The sequence below is a fragment of the Solanum lycopersicum genome, chromosome 7, assembly GCF_036512215.1.
Source record: "Solanum lycopersicum chromosome 7, SLM_r2.1".
Taxonomy (NCBI): Eukaryota; Viridiplantae; Streptophyta; class Magnoliopsida; order Solanales; family Solanaceae; genus Solanum; species Solanum lycopersicum.
Genome location: NC_090806.1, coordinates 1,462,575 through 1,480,842, shown reverse-complemented (window position 1 = coordinate 1,480,842; position 18,268 = coordinate 1,462,575).

Below are 18,268 nucleotides of genomic sequence, written 5' to 3'. Positions count from 1 at the left end.
AACGGAACGGGACGTATCAGTACTGTTTCGGTTCGTCCCATTTCGATTGCCTATGGGACGGGACGGGATAGTCTGAATCGGTACACGGAACAGAACGAAACCGTGATTTCATACCGGTGTACCGATACCGATTCATCCCGGTTCCGGTCCGGTCCGGTCCGATTCCGATCCAGTTTACTTAATATATATTAATTTTTTTATATGTTATATAATTTATATTTATATTTTCTATAAATTATATTTTATATTTTATATAATTTCTATATATTAAAATTAATTACCCATCAGTGATGATGGCATCGAACTTCAAGATCGTCAACGAGCTTTACCAAGACCAGAAGTTGATTACAATCAATCTATAGTTGAGTTAGAAAGAGGATTTACGGGACTATACAACTATTAGTATTACATTCGAGACTTAGTTGAAACAGAATTCTTCCTAGAAGGTGGCTGCGTAAACTATGTACTCTACTAATAGTTTTAAATTGACATTGTAATTTGTTACAAATTTAAATAAATTAAATTGATATTTTTTTATTTTTGTAATTGTTTTATCCTTATTTCAATTTCATTTTTTCAAAATTACAAATTTTATTTATTTAATATTTACAAGACACAAGTTATAAATATAACTTATAAAATAAATATTAATGAATATAAGTAATAAATTATAAAGTATAAACTTCAAAAGATTTAAATTTTGAAAACTTTATTAGCCTTTACTTGCAAGCTTAACAATAACAAAAATTAATAAAATATCTTTAAAATAAACTTAAGTAAAAAATTATAGTATAAATTTAAAAACTATTAATTTATACTTAGAAAAATAAAATAAAAAAATTATATTTTCGTAATCCCAAAAAATATCATCCCATTTATCCCGTCCCGTTCCATCCCAGTCCGTTCTAGTTCATTCCGATTTCATCTCGGTATATAGTGGAACGGGACGGAACCGATTATTCATCCCGGTAATCCCGGTCCAGTTCATCCCGGTACCGGTCACCGATCAACAGGTTTCCGTTCCGGTCCGATACCGGTTTGTTCCGGTTCCGGTCCTTTGACCAGTCTTAATTTGAACTGGATATCAACAAAGTCTAGTATAGTACTAGGGGTGTAAAAAAAACCTAAAAATAGGTAACTCGCCCAATCCGCTCAGAATTTGAAGGGTTAGACTCAAGATAATTTGAATTGGGTTCAATCTCAACCCATTCAAATTTAACCCATTTGAAGAGAATTCTCAATTGAGCCGAATTCATTCTCTAATTTGAACCCGTTTAAAAACTTTTTACCAAAATATGTTCCTATATTGAAAGTATGAATTATTATTTATTTAACATCTTTTAGGATTTATCTATCCATTTATTACTTTTTTAACAAAAAATTCTTGAGCGGAAATTCAAATTGTGATTATAAAAGTTAAATATCAATATGTTAAATTATTGAGATTTTTTGGGTCAAATTGGACAGGTCAAGACCCAACCCGTTCTTTAGCCCAGTAAACTTGGACGGGTTAAGGCCCAACCCGATTTCTATTCAACCCATTATAATATTTTCAATTTCAACGCAACCCGCTCATTTGACACCCCTGTATAGTACTACCAGAAGCACTGACCAACATCACCTCTCGCCTCTACTTAATGTACGCCCATGAATAAAATTTTTTTTGCATCAAATGGATATTCGAGACAAAAGTTAAAATCGTTTGAGATTTCACCAAATTAGACATTGAAACCTAAAAAAGTAGTTGTAAATTGGTAAAACTTCAAACAGTCATAACTTTGGCTTCAGATGTTCTTTTCAGGCGATTTTTTTTCAATTTGGGTATTTTTTCGAGATCTATCCGTCCAAATGCCGATAGGCGGTTTGACCAAGCCAATTTTTGATAAACGTCTTTTAAACCATTCAATTTTGAATTTCCCCCAATTTTGAAGAAAATTGTAATTCTTTATTGCTAAGATACTAATAAAAGAAAATTGATTTTTGAGTTCGAATCACTTTGATAATGCATATATGAATGTCAACTTTAATGTTACATAATAAATTTATGTTAAATATCTTTTATCCCGAAAATGTTAAATTTCACCCAATTTTTTACAAGGACTTTTTGTTCCTTAAATAGGTACGTGAACAAGAATTGGAGTTGGAAATACTATTCTAATACATAAGTTAAGTCCATTTTAATACCAGGCTTTTGACCGAGCCGATTTTTTGAAACACAACTTTAAAGCCATCAAATTTTGAATTTCCCCTAATTTTGTAGAAAATTGAAATTCTTTTTTGCTAAGAATCTGATAAAAACATAATTTAGACAAGGTCTTGACGGACGTCCACAAAAAAATTTGACATTTTTGACGTCGGAATCCGGATCCCCAAAAAATGGTTTGCTATAGCACACGAAAATCGTTGAAATGAGGGGAATGCTTTCTTCGGGGCTCGTTTGACCTTCAAAATGGCTCTGAACGGCCATGAGGGCCAACCGGATGCATAGACAAGGTCTTGACGGACGTCCACAAAAAAATTTGGCATTTTTGATGTCGGAATCCGGATCACCCAAAAAATGGTTTGTCATAGCACACGAAAATCGTCGAAATGAGGGGTATGCTCGCTTCGGGGCTCGTTTGACCTTCAAAATGGGTCGGAGGGACCAAGTGGGCCAACCGGATGCATAGACAAGGTCTTGACAGACGTCCACAAAAAAATTTGGCATTGACGTCAGAATCTGGATCACCCAAAAAATGGTTTGCTATAGCACATGAAAAATCGTCGAAATGAGGTGTATGCTCGCTCCGGGGCTCATTTGACCTACAAAATGGATCGGAAAGGCCGTGAGGGCCAACCGGATGCATAGACAAGGTCTTGCCGGACGTCCACAAAAAAATTTTGCATTTTTGACATCGGAATCCGGATCACCCAAAAAATGGTTTGCTATAGCACACGAAAATCGTCGAAATGAGGGGTATGCTCGCTTCGGGGCTCGTTTGACCTTCAAAATGGGTCGGAAGGGCCATGAGGGCCAACCGGATGCATAGACAAGGTCTTGACAGACGTCCACAAAAAAATTTGGCATTTTAGACATCGAAATCCGGATCACCCAAAAAATGGTTTGCTATAGCACACGAAAATTGTCGAAATGAGGGGTATGCTCGCTTCGGGGCTCGTTTGACCTTCAAAATGGGTCAGAAGGGCCGTGAGGGCCAACTGGATGCATAGACAAGGTCTTGAAGGACGTCCACAAAAAGTTTGGCATTTTTGACGTCGGAATCTGGATCACCCAAAAAATGGTTTGCTATAGCACACGAAAATCGTCGTAATGAGGGGTATGCTCGCTTCGGGAATCGTTTGACCTTCAAAATGGGTCGGAAGGGCCGTGAGATCCAACCGGATGCATAGAAAACGTCTTGACGGACATCCAAAAATTTTTTTGGCATTTTTGACGTCGGAATCTGGATCACCCAAAAAATGGTTTGCTATAGCAGACGAAAATCGTCGAAATAAGGGGTATGCTCGCTTCGAGGCTCGTTTGACCTTCAAAATAGGTCGGAAGGGCCGTGAGGGCCAACCGGATGCATAGACAAGGTATTGACGGACGTCCACAAAAAAATTTGGAATTTTTGACGTCGGAATCCGGATCACCCAAAAAATGGTTTGCTATAGCACACGAAAATCGTCGAAATAAGGGGTATGCTCGCTTCAGGGCTCGTTTGACCTTCAAAATGGGTCGGAAAGACCGTGAGGTCCAACCGGATGGATAGACAACGTCTTGAAGGACGTCCACAAAAAAATTTGGCATTTTTGACATCGTAATCCGGATCACCCAAAAAATGGTGTGCTATAGTACACAAAAATCGTCGAAATGAGGGGTATGCTCGCTTCGGGGATCGTTTGACCTTCAAAATTGGTCGGACAAGCCGTGATGGCCAACCGTATGCATAGAAAAGGTCTTGACGGATATCCACGAAAAAATTTGGCATTTTTGACGTCGGAATCTGGATCACCCAAAAAATGGTGTGCTATAGCACACGAAAATTGTCGAAATGAGGGTATGCTCGCTTCGGGGCTCGTTTGACCTTCAAATAGGTCGGAAGGGCCGTGAGGGCCAACCGGATGGATAGACAAGGTCTTGAAGGACGTCCACGAAAAAATTTGGCATTTTTGACGTTGGAATCCGGATCACCCAAAAAAAGGTGTGCTATAGCACACGAAAATCATCGAAATGAGGGTATGCTCGCTTCGTGGCTCGTTTGACCTTCCAAATGGGTCAGACAAGCCGTGATGGCTAACCATATGCATAGAAAAGGTCTTGACGTATGTCCACGAAAAAATTTGTCATTTTTGACGTCGGAATCCGGATCATCCAAAAAATGGTGTGCTATAGCACACGAAAATCGTCGAAATGAGGGGTATGCTCGCTTCGGGGCTCGTTTGACCTTCCAAATGGGTCGGACAAGCCGTGATGGCCAACCATATGCATAGACAAGGTCTTGACAAAAGTCCACGAAAAAATTTGGCATTTTTGACGTCGGAATTCGGATCACCCAAAAAATGGTTTGATATAGCACACGAAAATCATCGAAATGAGGGGTATGCTCGCTTCGGGGCTCGTTTGACCTTCCAAATGGGTCGGACAAGCTAAGATGACCAACCGTATGCATAGAAAAGGTCTTGATAGACGTCCACGAAAACATTTGGCATTTTTGACGTCGAAATCCGGATCACCCAAAAAATGGTGTGCTATAGCACACAAAAATTATCGAAATGAGGGGTATGCTCGCTTCGGTTCTCGTTTGACCTTCCAAATGGGTCGGACAATCCGTGATGGCCAACCGTATGCATAGACAAGGTATTGACGGACGTCCACGAAATAATTTGGCATTTTTGATGTCGGAATCAGGATCACCCAAAAAATGGTGTGCTATAGCACACGAAAATCGTCGAAATGAGGGGTATGCTCGCTGCGGGGATCGTTTGACCTTCCAAATGGGTCGGACAAGCCGTGATGGCCAACTGTATACATAGACAAGGTCTTGACGGACGTCCACGAAAAAATTTGACATTTTTGACGTCGGAATCCGGATCACCCAAAAAATGGTGTGCTATAGCACACGAAAATCATCGAAATGAGGTGTATGCTCGCTTCGGGGCTCGTTTGACCTTCCAAATGGGTCGAACAAGCGGTGATGGCCAACCTTATGCATAGAAAAGGTCTTGACGGACGTCCACGAAAAAGTTTTTCATTTTTGACGTCGGAATCCGGATCACCCAAAAAATGGTGTGCTATAGCACACGAAAATGTCGAAATGAGGGGTATGCTCGCTTCGGGGCTCGTTTGACCTTCCAAATGGGTCGAAAAAGCCGTGATGGCAAACTGTATGCATAGACAAGGTCTTGACGGACGTCCACGAATAAATTTGACATTTTTGACGTCGGAATTCGGATCACCCAAAAAATGGTGTGCTATAGCACACGAAAATCGTCAAAATGAGGGGTATGCTCGCTTCGGGGCTCGTTTGACCTTCCAAATGGGTCGGACAAGCCGTGATTGCCAACCGTATGCATAGAAAAGGTCTTGACGGACGTCCACGAAAAAATTTGGCATTTTTGACGTCGGAATCCGGATCACCCAAAAAATGGTGTGCTACAGCACACGAAAATCATCGAAATGAGGGGTATGATCGCTTCGGGGCTCGTTTGACCTTCCAAATGGGTCGGACAAGCCGTGATGGCCAACCGTATGCATAGACAAGGTCTTGACGGACGTCCACAAAAAAATTTGGCATTTTTGACGTCAAAATCCGGATCACCCAAAAAATGGTGTGCTATAGCACACGAAAATCGTCGAAATGAGGGGTATGCTCGCTTCGGGGCTCGTTTGACCTTCCAAATGGGTCGGACAAGCCGTGATGGCCAACCGTATGCATAGACAAGGTCTTGACGGACGTCCACGAAAAAATTTGGCATTTTTGACGTCAGAATCTGGATCACCCAAAAAATCGTGTGCTATAGCACACGAAAATCATCAAAATGAGGGGTATGCTTGCTTCGGGGCTCGTTTGACCTTCCAAATGGGTCGGACAAGCCGTGATAGCCAACCGTATGCATAGATAAGGTCTTGACGGACGTCAACGAAAAAATTTGGCATTTTTGATGTCGGAATCCGGATCACCCAAAAAATCGTGTGCTATAGCACACGAAAATCGTCGAAATGAGGGGTATGCTCGCTTCGGGGCTCGTTTGACCTTCCAAATGAGTCGGACAATCTGTGATGGCCAACAATATGCATAGACAAGGTCTTGACGGACGTCCACGAAAAAATTTGGCATTTTTGACGTCGGAATCCAGATCACCCAAAAAATCGTGTGCTATAGCACACGAAAATCGTCGAAATGAGGGGTATGCTCGCTTCGGTGCTCGTTTGACCTTCCAAATGGGTCGGACAAGCCGTGATGGCCAACCTTATGCATAGAAAAGGCCTTAATGGATGTCCACGAAAAAATTTGGCATTTTTGACGTCGGAATCCGGATCACCCAAAAAATGGTATGCTATAGCACACGAAAATCATCAAAATGAGGTGTATGCACGCTTCGGGGCTCGTTTGACCTTCCAAATGGGTCGAACAAGCGGTGATGGCCAACCTTATGCATAGAAAAGGTCTTGACGGACGTCCACGAAAAAGTTTTTCATTTTTGACGTCGGAATCCGGATCACCCAAAAAATGGTGTGCTATAGCACACGAAAATTTCGAAATGAGGGGTATGCTCGCTTCGGGGCTCGTTTGACCTTCCAAATGGGTCGGAAAAGCCGTGATGGCAAACTGTATGCTTAGACAAGGTCTTGACGGACGTCCACGAAAAAATTTGGCATTTTTGACGTCGGAATTCGGATCACCCAAAAAATGGTGTGCTATAGCACACGAAAATCATCGAAATGAGGGGTATGCTCGCTTCGGGGCTCGTTTGACCTTCCAAATGGGTCGGAAAAGCCGCGATGGCCAACCGTATGCATAGACAAGGTCTTGACGGACGTTCACGAAAAAATTTGGCATTGTTGACGTCGGAATTCGGATCACCCAAAAAATGGTGTGCTATAGCACACGAAAATCGTCGAAATGAGGGGTATGCTCGCTTCGGGGCTTGATTGACCTTCCAAATGGGTCGGACAAGCCGTGATGGCCAACCGTATGCATAGACAAGGTCTTGACGGATGCAAAGAAAAAATTTGGCATTTTCGGCGTCGGAATCCGGATCACCCAAAAAATCGTGTGCTATAGCACACGAAAATCATCAAAATGAGGGGTATTCTCGCTTCGGGGCTCGTTTGACCTTCCCAATGGGTCGGACAAGCCGTGATGGCCAACCATATGCATAGACAAGGTCTAGACGGACGTTAACGAAAAAATTTGGCATTTTAGACGTCGGAATCCGGATCACCCAAAAAATCGTGTGCTATAGCACACGAAATTCATCGAAATGGGGGGTATGCTCGATTCAGGGCTCGTTTGACCTTCCAAATGGGTCGGACAAGCAGTGATGGCCAACCGTATGCATAGACAAGGTCTTGAAGAACGTCCATGAAAAATCATCGAAATGAGGGGTATGCTTGCTTCGGGGCTCAATTGACCTTCCAAATGGGTCAGACAAGCCGTGATGGCCAACCGTATGCATAGACAAGGTCTTGACGGACGTCCACGAAAAAATTTGGCATTTTTGACGTCGGAATCCGGATCACCCCAAAAATTGTGTGCTATAGCATACGAAAATCGTCGAAATGAGGGGTATGCTCGCTTCGGGGCTCGTTTGAACTTCCAAATGGGTCGAACAAGCCGTGATGGCCAACCGTATGCATAAAAAAGGTCTTGACGGACGTCCACGAAAAAATTTGGCATTTTTGACGTCAGAATCTAGATCACCCAAAAAATGGTGTGCTATAGCACACGAAAATCATCCAAATAAGGGGTATGCTCGCTTCGGGGCTCGTTTGACCTTCCAAATGGGTCGGACAAGCCGTGATGACCAACCGTATGCATAGAAAAGGTCTTGACGGACGTCCACGAAAAAATTTGGCATTTTTGACGTCGGAATTCGGATCACCCAAAAAATGGTGTGCTATGGCACACGAAAATCGTCGAAATGAGGGGTATGCTCGCTTCGGGGCTCGTTTGACCCTCCAAATGGGCCGGACAAGCCGTGATGGCCAACCGTATGCATAGGCAAGGTCTTGACGGACGTCCACGATAAAATTTGGCATTTTTGACGTCGGAATCCGGATCACCCAAAAAATGGTGTGCTATAGCACACGAAAATCGTCGAAATGAGGCGTATGCTCGCTTCGGGGCTCGTTTGACCCTCCAAATGGGCCGGACAAGCCGTGATGGTCAACCATATGCATAGGCAAGGTCTTGACGGACGTCCACGAAAAAATTTGGCATTTTTGACGTCAGAATCTGGATCACCCAAAAAATGGTGTGCTATAGCACACGAAAATCGTCGAAATGAAGCGTATGCTCGCTTCGGGGCTCGTTTGACCCTCCAAATGGGCCGGACAAGCCGTGATGGCCAACCGTATGCATAGGCAAGGTCTTGACGGACGTCCACGAAAAAATTTGGCATTTTTGACGTCGGAATCCGGATCACTCAAAAAATGGTGTGCAGCACACGAAAATCGTCGAAATGAGGCGTATGCTCGCTTCAGGGCTCGTTTGACCCTCCAAATGGGCTGGACAAGCCGTGATGGCCAACCGTATGGATAGACAAGGTCTTGACGGACGTCCACGAAAAAAGTTGGCATTTTTGACGTCGGAATCCGGATCACCCAAAAAATGGTGTGCTATAGCACACGAAAATCGTCGAAATGAGGCGTATGCTCGCTTCGGGGCTCGATTGACCTTCCAAATGGGTCGGACAAGCCGTGATGGCCAACCGTATGCATAGACAAGGTCTTGACGGATGCCAAGAGAAAATTTGGCATTTTCGGCGTCGGAATCCGGATCACCCAAAAAATGGTGTGCTATAGCACACGAAAATCGTCGAAATGAGGTGTATGCTCGCTTCGGGGCTCGTTTGACCCTCCAAATGGGCCTGACAAGCCGTTATGGCCAACCGTATGCAAAGGTAAGGTCTTGACGGACGTCCACGAAAAAATTTGGCATTTTTGACGTCGGAATTCGGATCACTCAAAAAATGGTGTGCAGCACACGAAAATCGTCGAAATGAGGCGTATGCTCGCTTCGGGGCTCGTTTGACCCTCCAAATGGGCCGGACAAGCCGTGATGGCCAACCGTATGCATAGACAAGGTCTTGACGGACGTCCACGAAAAAAGTTGGCATTTTTGACGTCGGAATCCGGATCACCCAAAAAATGGTGTGCTATAGCACACGAAAATCGTCGAAATGAGGCGTATGCTCGCTTCGGGGCTCGTTTGACCCTCCAAATGGGCCGAACAAAACGTGAAGGCCAACCGTATGCATAGACAAGGTCTTGACGGACGTCCACGAAAAAATTTGGCATTTTTGACATCGGAATCCGGATCACCCAAAAAAAGGTGTGCTATAGCACACGAAAATCGTCGAAATGAGGCGTATGCTCGCTTCGGGGCTCGTTTGACCCTCCTAATGGGCCGGACAAGCCGTGATGGCCAACCGTATGCATAGGCAAGGTCATGACGGACGTCCACGAAAACATTTGGCATTTTTGACGTCGGATTCCGGATCACCCAAAATATTGTGTGCTATAGCACACGATAATCGTCGAAATGAGGCGTATGCTCGTTTCGGGGCTCGTTTGACCCTCTAAATGGGCCGGAAAAGCCGTGATGGCCAACCGTATGCATAGGCAAGGTCTTGACGGACGTCCACGAAAAAATTTGGCATTTTTGACGTCGGAATCCGGATCACCCAAAATATTGTGTGCTATAGCACACGAAAATCGTCGAAATAAGGCGTATGCTCGCTTCAGGGCTTGTTTGACCCTCCAAATGGGCCGGACAAGCCGTGATGGCCAACCGTATGCATAGACAAGGTCTTAACGGACGTCCACAAAAAAATTTTTGCATTTTTGACGTCGGAATCCTGATCACCCAAAAAATTGTGTGCTATAGCACACGAAAATCGTCGAAATGAGGCGTATGCTCGCTTCGGGGCTCGTTTGACCCTCCAAATGGGCCGGACAAGCCGTGATGGCCAACCGTATGCATAGACAAGGTCTTGACGGACGTCCACAAAAAAAATTGGCATTTTTGACGTTGGAATCCGGATCACCCAAAAAATGGTGTGCTATAACACACGAAAATCGTCGAAATGAGGCGTTTGCTCGCTTCGGGGCTCGTTTGACCCTCCAAATGGGCCGGACAAGCCGTGATGGCCAACCGTATGCATAGGAAAGGTCTTGATGGACGTCCACGAAAACATTTGGCATTTTTGACGTCGGATTCCGGATCACCCAAAAATGGTGTGCTATAGCACACGAAAATCGTCGAAATGAGGCGTATGCTCGCTTCGGGGCTCTTTTGACCCTCCAAATGGGCCGTACAAGCCGTGATGGCCAACTGTATGCATAGACAAGGTCTTGACGGACGTCCACGAAAAAATTTGGCATTGTTGACATCGGAATCCGGATCACCCAAAAAATGGTGTGCTATAGCACACGAAAATCGTCGAAATGAGGCGTATGCTCGCTTCAGGGCTCGTTTGACCCTCCAAATGGGCCGGACAAGCCGTGATGCCAACCGTATGCATAGGCAAGGTCTTGACGGACGTCCACGAAAAAATTTGGCATTTTTGACGTCGGAATCCGGATCACCCAAAAAATGGTGTGCTACAGCACACGAAAATCGTCGAAATGAGGCGTATGCTCGCTTCGGGGCTCGTTTGACCCTCCATATGGGCCGAACAATCCGTGATGGCCAACCGTATGCATAGACAAGGTCTTGACGGACGTCCACAAAAAAATTTGGCATTTTTGAAGTCGGAATCCGGATCACCCAAAAAATGGTGTGATATAGCACACGAAAATCGTCGAAATGAGGCGTATGCTCGCTTCGGGGCTCGTTTGACCCTCTAAATAGGCCGGACTAGCCGTGATGGCCAACCGTATGCATAGACAAGGTCTTGACGGACGTCCACTAAAAAATTTGGCATTTTTGGCGTCGGAATCCGGATCACCCAAAAAATGGTGTGCTATAGCACACGAAAATCGTCGAAATGAGGCGTATGCTCGCTTCGGGGCTCGTTTGACACTCCAAATGGGCCGGACAGGCCGTGATGGCCAACCGTATGCATAGACAAGGTCTTGACGGACGTCCACGAAAAAATTTGGCATTTTTGACGTCGTAATCCGGATCACCCAAAAAATGGTGTGCTATAGCACACGAAAATCGTCGAAATGAGGCGTATGCTCGCTTCGTGGCTCGTTTGACCCTCCAAATGGGCCGGACAAGCCGTGATGGCAATTCGTATGAATAAGCAAGGTCTTGATGGATGTCCACGATTAAATTTGGCATTTTTGACGTCGGAATCCGGATCACCCAAAAAATGGTGTGATATAGCACACGAAAATCGTCGAAATGAGGCGTATGCTCGCTTCGGGGCTCGTTTGAGCCTCCAAATGGGCCGGACAAGCCGTGATAGCCAACCGTATGCATAGGCAAGGTCTTGACGGACGTCCACGAAATTTTTTTGCATTTTTGACTTCGGAATCCGGATCACCCAAAAAATGGTGTGCTATAGCACACGAAAATCGTCGAAATGAGGCGTATGCTCGCTTTGGGGCTCGTTTGACCCTCCAAATGGGCCGGACAAGCCGTGATGGCCAACCGTATGCATAGACAAGGTCTTGACGGATGTCCACAAAAAAATTTGGCATTTTTGACGGCGGAATCTGGATCACCCAAAAGATGGTGTGCTATAGCACACGAAAATCGTCAAAATGAGGCGTATGCTCGCTTCGAGGCTCGTTTGACCCTCCAAATAGGCCGGACAAGCCGTGATGGCCAACCGTATGTATAGGAAAGGTCTTGACGGACGTCCACGAAAAAATTTGGCATTTTTGACGTCGAAATCCAGATCACCCAAAAAATGGTGTGCTATAGCACACGGAAATCGTCGAAATGAGGCGTATGCTCGCTTCGGGGCTCGTTTGACCCTCCAAATGGGCCGGAAAAGTCGTGATGGCCAACCGTATGCATAGGCAAGGTCTTGACTGACGTCCACGAAAAAATTTGGCATTTTTGACGTCGGAATCCGGATCACCCAAAAAATGGTGTGCTATAGCACACGAAAATCGTCGAAATGAGGCGTATGCTCGCTTCGGGGCTCGTTTGACCCTCCAAATGGGCCGGACAAGCCGTGATGGCCAACCGTATGCATAGGCAAGGTCTTGACGGACGTTTACGAAAAAATTTGGCATTTTTGACGTCGGAATCTGGATCACCCAAAAAATGGTGTGCTATAGCACACGAAAATCGTCGAAATGAGGTGTATGCTCGCTTCGGGGCTCGTTTGACCCTCCAAATGGGCCGGACAAGCCGTGATGGCCAACCGTATGCATAGGCAAGGTCTTGACGGACGTTTACGAAAAAATTTGGTATTTTTGACGTTGGAATCTGGATCACCCAAAAAATGGTGTGCTATAGCACACGAAAATCGTCGAAATGAGGCGTATGCTCGCTTCGGGGCTCGTTTGACCCTCCAAATGGGCCGGACAAGCCGTGATGGCCAACCGTATGCATAGGCAAGGTCTTGACGGACGTCCACGAAAAAATTTGGCATTTTTGATCTCGGAATCCGGATCACCCAAAAAATGGTGTGCTATAGCACACGAAAATCGTCGAAATGAGGCGTATGCTCGCTTCGGGGCTCGTTTGACCCTCCAAATGGGCCGTACAATCCGTGATGGCCAACCGTATGCATAGGCAAGGTCTTGAAGGACGTCCACGAATAAATTTGGCATTTTTGACGTCGGAATCCGGATCACCCAAAAAATGGTGTGCTATAGCACACGAAAATCGTCGAAATAAAGCGTATGCTCGCTTCGGGGATCGTTTGACCCTCCAAATGGGCCGGACAAGCCGTGATGGCCAACCGTATGCATAGACAATGTCTTGACGGACGTCCACGAAAAAATTTGGCATTTTTGACGTCGAATCTGGATCACACAAAAAATGGTGTGCTATAGAACACGAAAATCGTCGATATGAGGCATATGCTCGCCTCGGGGCTCGTTTGACCCTCCAAATGGGCCGTCCAAGCCGTGATGGCCAACCATATGCATAGGCAAGGTCTTGACGGACGTCCACGAAAACATTTGGCATTTTTGACGTCGGAATCCGGATCACCCAAAAAATGGTGTGCTATAGCACACGAAAATCGTCGAAATGAGGCGTATGCTCGCTTTGGGGCTCGTTTGACCCTCCAAATGGGCCGGGCAAGCCTTGATGGCCAACCGTATGCATAGGCAAGGTCTTGACGGATGTCCACGAAAAAATTTTGCATTTTTGACGTCGGAATCCGGATCACCCATAAAATGGTGTGCTATAGCACACGAAAATCGTCGAAATGAGGCGTATGCTCGCTTCGGGGCTCGTTTGACCCTCCAAATGGGCCGGACAAGCCGTGATGGCCAACCGTATGCATAGACAAGGTCTTGACAGACGTCCACGAAAAAATTTGACATTTTTGACGTCGGAATCCGGATCATCCAAAAAATGGTGTGCTACACACGAAAAATCGTCGAAATGAGGCGTATGCTCACTTCGAGGCTCGTTTGACCCTCCAAATGGGCCGGACAAGCCGTGATGGCCAACCGTATGCATAGGCAAGGTCTTGACGGACGTCCACGAAAAAATTTGGCATTTTTGACGTCGGAATCCGGATCACCCAAAAAATGGTGTGCTATAGCACACGAAAATCGTCGAAATGAGGCGTATGCTCGCTTCGGGGCTCGTTTGACCCTCCAAATAGGCCGGACAACCGTTGATGTCCAACCGTATGCATAGGCAAGGTCTTGACGGACGTCCACGAAAAAATTTGGCATTTTTGACGTCGGAATCCGGATCACCCAAAAAATGGTGTGCTATAGCACACGAAAATCGTCGAAATGAGGCGTATGCTCGCTTCGCAGATCGTTTGACCCTCCAAATGGGACGGACAAGCCGTGATGGCCAACCGTATGCATAGACAAGGTCTTGACGGAAGTACACAAAAAATTTTGGCATTTTTGACATCGGAATCCGGATCACCCAAAAAATGGTGTGCTATAGCACACGAAAATCATCGAAATGAGGCGTATGCTCGCTTCGGGGCTCGTTTGACCCTCCAAATGGGCCGGACAAGCCGTTATGGCCAACCGTATGCATAGGCAAGGTCTTGACGGACGTCCACAAAAAATTTTGGCATTTTTGACGTCGGAATCCGGATCACCCAAAAAATGGTGTGCTATAGCACACGAAAATCATCAAAATTAGGCGTATGCTCGCTTCGGGATCGTTTGACCCTCCAAATAAGACTGACAAGCTGTGATGGCCAACCGTATGCATAGGCAAGGTCTTGACGGACGTCCTCGAAAAAATTTGGCATTTTTGACGTCGGAATCCGGATCACCCAAAAAATGGTGTGCTATAGCACACGAAAATCGTCGAAATGAGGCGTATGCTCGCTTCGGGGCTCGTTTGACCCTCCAAATGGGCCGGACAAGCCGTGATGGTCAACCGTATGCATAGGCAAGGTCTTGACGGACGTCCACGAAAAAATTTGGCATTTTTGACGTCGGAATCCGGATTACTCAAAAAATGGTGTGCTAAAGCACACGAATATCGTCGAAATGAGGCGTATGCTCGCTTCGAGGCTCGTTTGACCCTCCAAATGGGCCGGACAAGCCGTGATGGCCAAACGTATGCATAGACAAGGTCTTGACGGACGTCCACGAAAAAATTTGGCATTTTTAACGTCGGAATCCGGATCACCCAAAAAATGGTGTGCTATAGCACACGAAAATCGTTGAAATGAGGCGTATGCTCGCTTCAGGGCTCGTTTGACCCTCCAAATGGGCTGGACAAGCCGTGATGGCCAACCGTATGGATAGACAAGGTCTTGACGGACGTCCACGAAAAAATTTGGCATTTTTGACGTCGGAATCCGGATCACCCAAAAAATGGTGTGCTATTGCACACGAAAATCGTCGAAATGAGGCGTATGCTCGCTTCGGGGCTCGTTTGACCCTCCAAATAGGCCGGACAACCGTTGATGTCCAACCGTATGCATAGGCAAGGTCTTGACGGACGTCCACGAAAAAATTTGGCATTTTTGACGTCGGAATCCGGATCACCCAAAAAATGGTGTGCTATAGCACACGAAAATCGTCGAAATGAGGCGTATGCTCGCTTCGCAGATCGTTTGACCCTCCAAATGGGACGGACAAGCCGTGATGGCCAACCGTATGCATAGACAAGGTCTTGACGGAAGTACACGAAAAATTTTGGCATTTTTGACATCGGAATCCGGATCACCCAAAAAATGGTGTGCTATAGCACACGAAAATCATCGAAATGAGGCGTATGCTCGCTTCGGGGCTCGTTTGACCCTCCAAATGGGCCGGACAAGCCGTTATGGCCAACCGTATGCATAGGCAAGGTCTTGACGGACGTCCACAAAAATTTTTGGCATTTTTGACGTCGGAATCCGGATCACCCAAAAAATGGTGTGCTATAGCACACGAAAATCATCAAAATTAGGCGTATGCTCGCTTCGGGATCGTTTGACCCTCCAAATAAGCCTGACAAGCTGTGATGGCCAACCGTATGCATAGGCAAGGTCTTGACGGACGTCCTCGAAAAAATTTGGCATTTTTGACGTCGGAATCCGGATCACCCAAAAAATGGTGTGCTATAGCACACGAAAATCGTCGAAATGAGGCGTATGCTCGCTTCGGGGCTCGTTTGACCTTCCAAATGGGCCGGACAAGCCGTGATGGCCAACCGTATGCATAGGCAAGGTCTTGACGGACGTCCACGAAAAAATTTGGCATTTTTGACGTCGGAATCCGGATCACTCAAAAAATGGTGTGCTAAAGCACACGAATATCGTCGAAATGAGGCGTATGCTCGCTTCGGGGCTCGTTTGACCCTCCAAATGGGCCGGACAAGCCGTGATGGCCAACCGTATGCATAGACAAGGTCTTGACGGACGTCCACGAAAAAATTTGGCATTTTTAACGTCGGAATCCGGATCACCCAAAAAATGGTGTGCTATAGCACACGAAAATCGTTGAAATGAGGCGTATGCTTGCTTTGGGGCTTGTTTGACCCTCCAAATGGGCCGGAAAAGCCGTGATGGCCAACCGTATGCAAAGACAAGGTCTAGAGGGACGTCCGCGAAAAAATTTGGCATTTTTGACGTCGGAATCCGGATCACCCAAAAAATGGTGTGCTATAGCACACGAAAATCGTCAAAATGAGGCATATGCTCGCTTCGGGGCTCGTTTGACCCTCCAAATGGGCCGTACAAGCCGTGATGGCCAACCGAATGCATAGACAAGGTCTTGACGGACGTCCACGAAAAAATTTGGCATTTTTGACGTCGGAATCCTGATCACCCAATAAATGGTGTATTATAGCACACGAAAATCGTCGAAATGAGGCGTATGCTCGCTTCAGGGCTCGTTTGACCCTCCAAATGGGCCGGATAAGCCGTGATGGCCAACTGTATGCATAGGCAAGGTCTTGACGGATGTCCACGAAAAAATTTGGCATTTTTGACGTCGGAATCCTGATCACCCAAAAAATGGTGTGCTATAGAACACGAGAATCATCGAAATGAGGCGTATGCTCGCTTCGGGGCTCGTTTGACCCTCCAAATGAGCCTGACAAGCCATGATGGCCAACCGTATGCATAGACAAGGTCTTGACGGACGTCCACGAAAAAATTTGGCATTTTTGACGTCGGAATCCGGATCACCCAATAAATGGTGTTCTATAGCACACGAAAATCGTCGAAATGAGGCGTATGCTCGCTTCAGGGCTCGTTTGACCCTCCAAATGGGCCGGATAAGCCTTGATGGCCAACCGTATGCATAGGCAAGGTCTTGACGGACGTCCACGAAAAAATTTGGCATTTTTGAAGTCGGAATCCGGATCAACCAAAAAATGGTGTGCTATAGCACACGAAAATCGTCGAAATGAGGCGTATGCTCGCTTCAGGGCTCGTTTGACCCTCCAAATGGGACGGATAAGCCGTGATGGCCAACCGTATGCATAGGCAAGGTCTTGATGGACGTCCACGAAAAAATATGGCATTTTTAAAGTCGGAATCCGGATCACCCAAAAAATGGTGTGCTATAGCACACGAAAATCGTCGAAATGAGGCGTATGCTCGCTTCGGGGCTCATTTGACCCTCCAAATGGGCCGGACAAGCCGTGATGGCCAACCGTATGCATAGACAATGTCTTGACGGACGTCCACGAAAAAATTTGGTATTTTTGACGTCGGAATCTGGATCACCCAAAAAATAGTGTGCTATAGAACACGAAAATCGTCGAAATGAGGCGTATGCTCGCCTCGGGGCTCGTTTGACCCTCCAAATGGGCCGGCCAAGCCGTGATAGCCAACCATATGCATAGGCAAGGTCTTGACGGACGTCCACGAAAACATTTGGCATTTTTGACGTCGGAATCCGGATCACCCAAAAAATGGTGTGCTATAGCACACGAAAATCGTCGAAATGAGGCGTATGCTCGCTTTGGGGCTCGTTTGACCCTCCAAATGGGCCGGGCAAGCCGTGATGGCCAACCGTATGCATAGAAAAGGTCTTTACGGACATCCACGAAAAAATTTGGCATTTTTGACGTCGGTGTCCGGATCACCCAAAAAATGGTGTGCTATAGCATACAAAAATCGTCGAAATGAGGCGTATGCTCGCTTTGGGGCTCGCTTGACCCTCCAAATGGGCCGAACAAGCCGTGATGGCCAACCGTATGCATAGGCAAGGTCTTGACGGACGTCCACGAAAAAATTTGGCATTTTTGACGTCGGAATCCGGATCACCCAAAAAATGGTGTGCTATAGCACACGAAAATCGTCGAAATGAGGCGTATGCTCGCTTCAGGGCTCGTTTGACCCTCCAAATGGACCGGACAAGCCGTGATGGCCAACCGTATGCATAGGAAAGGTCTTGACGGACGTCCACAAAAACATTTGGCATTTTTGACGCCGAAATCCAGATCACCCAAAAGATGGTGTGCTATAGCACACGAAAATCGTTGAAATGAGGCGTATGCTCACT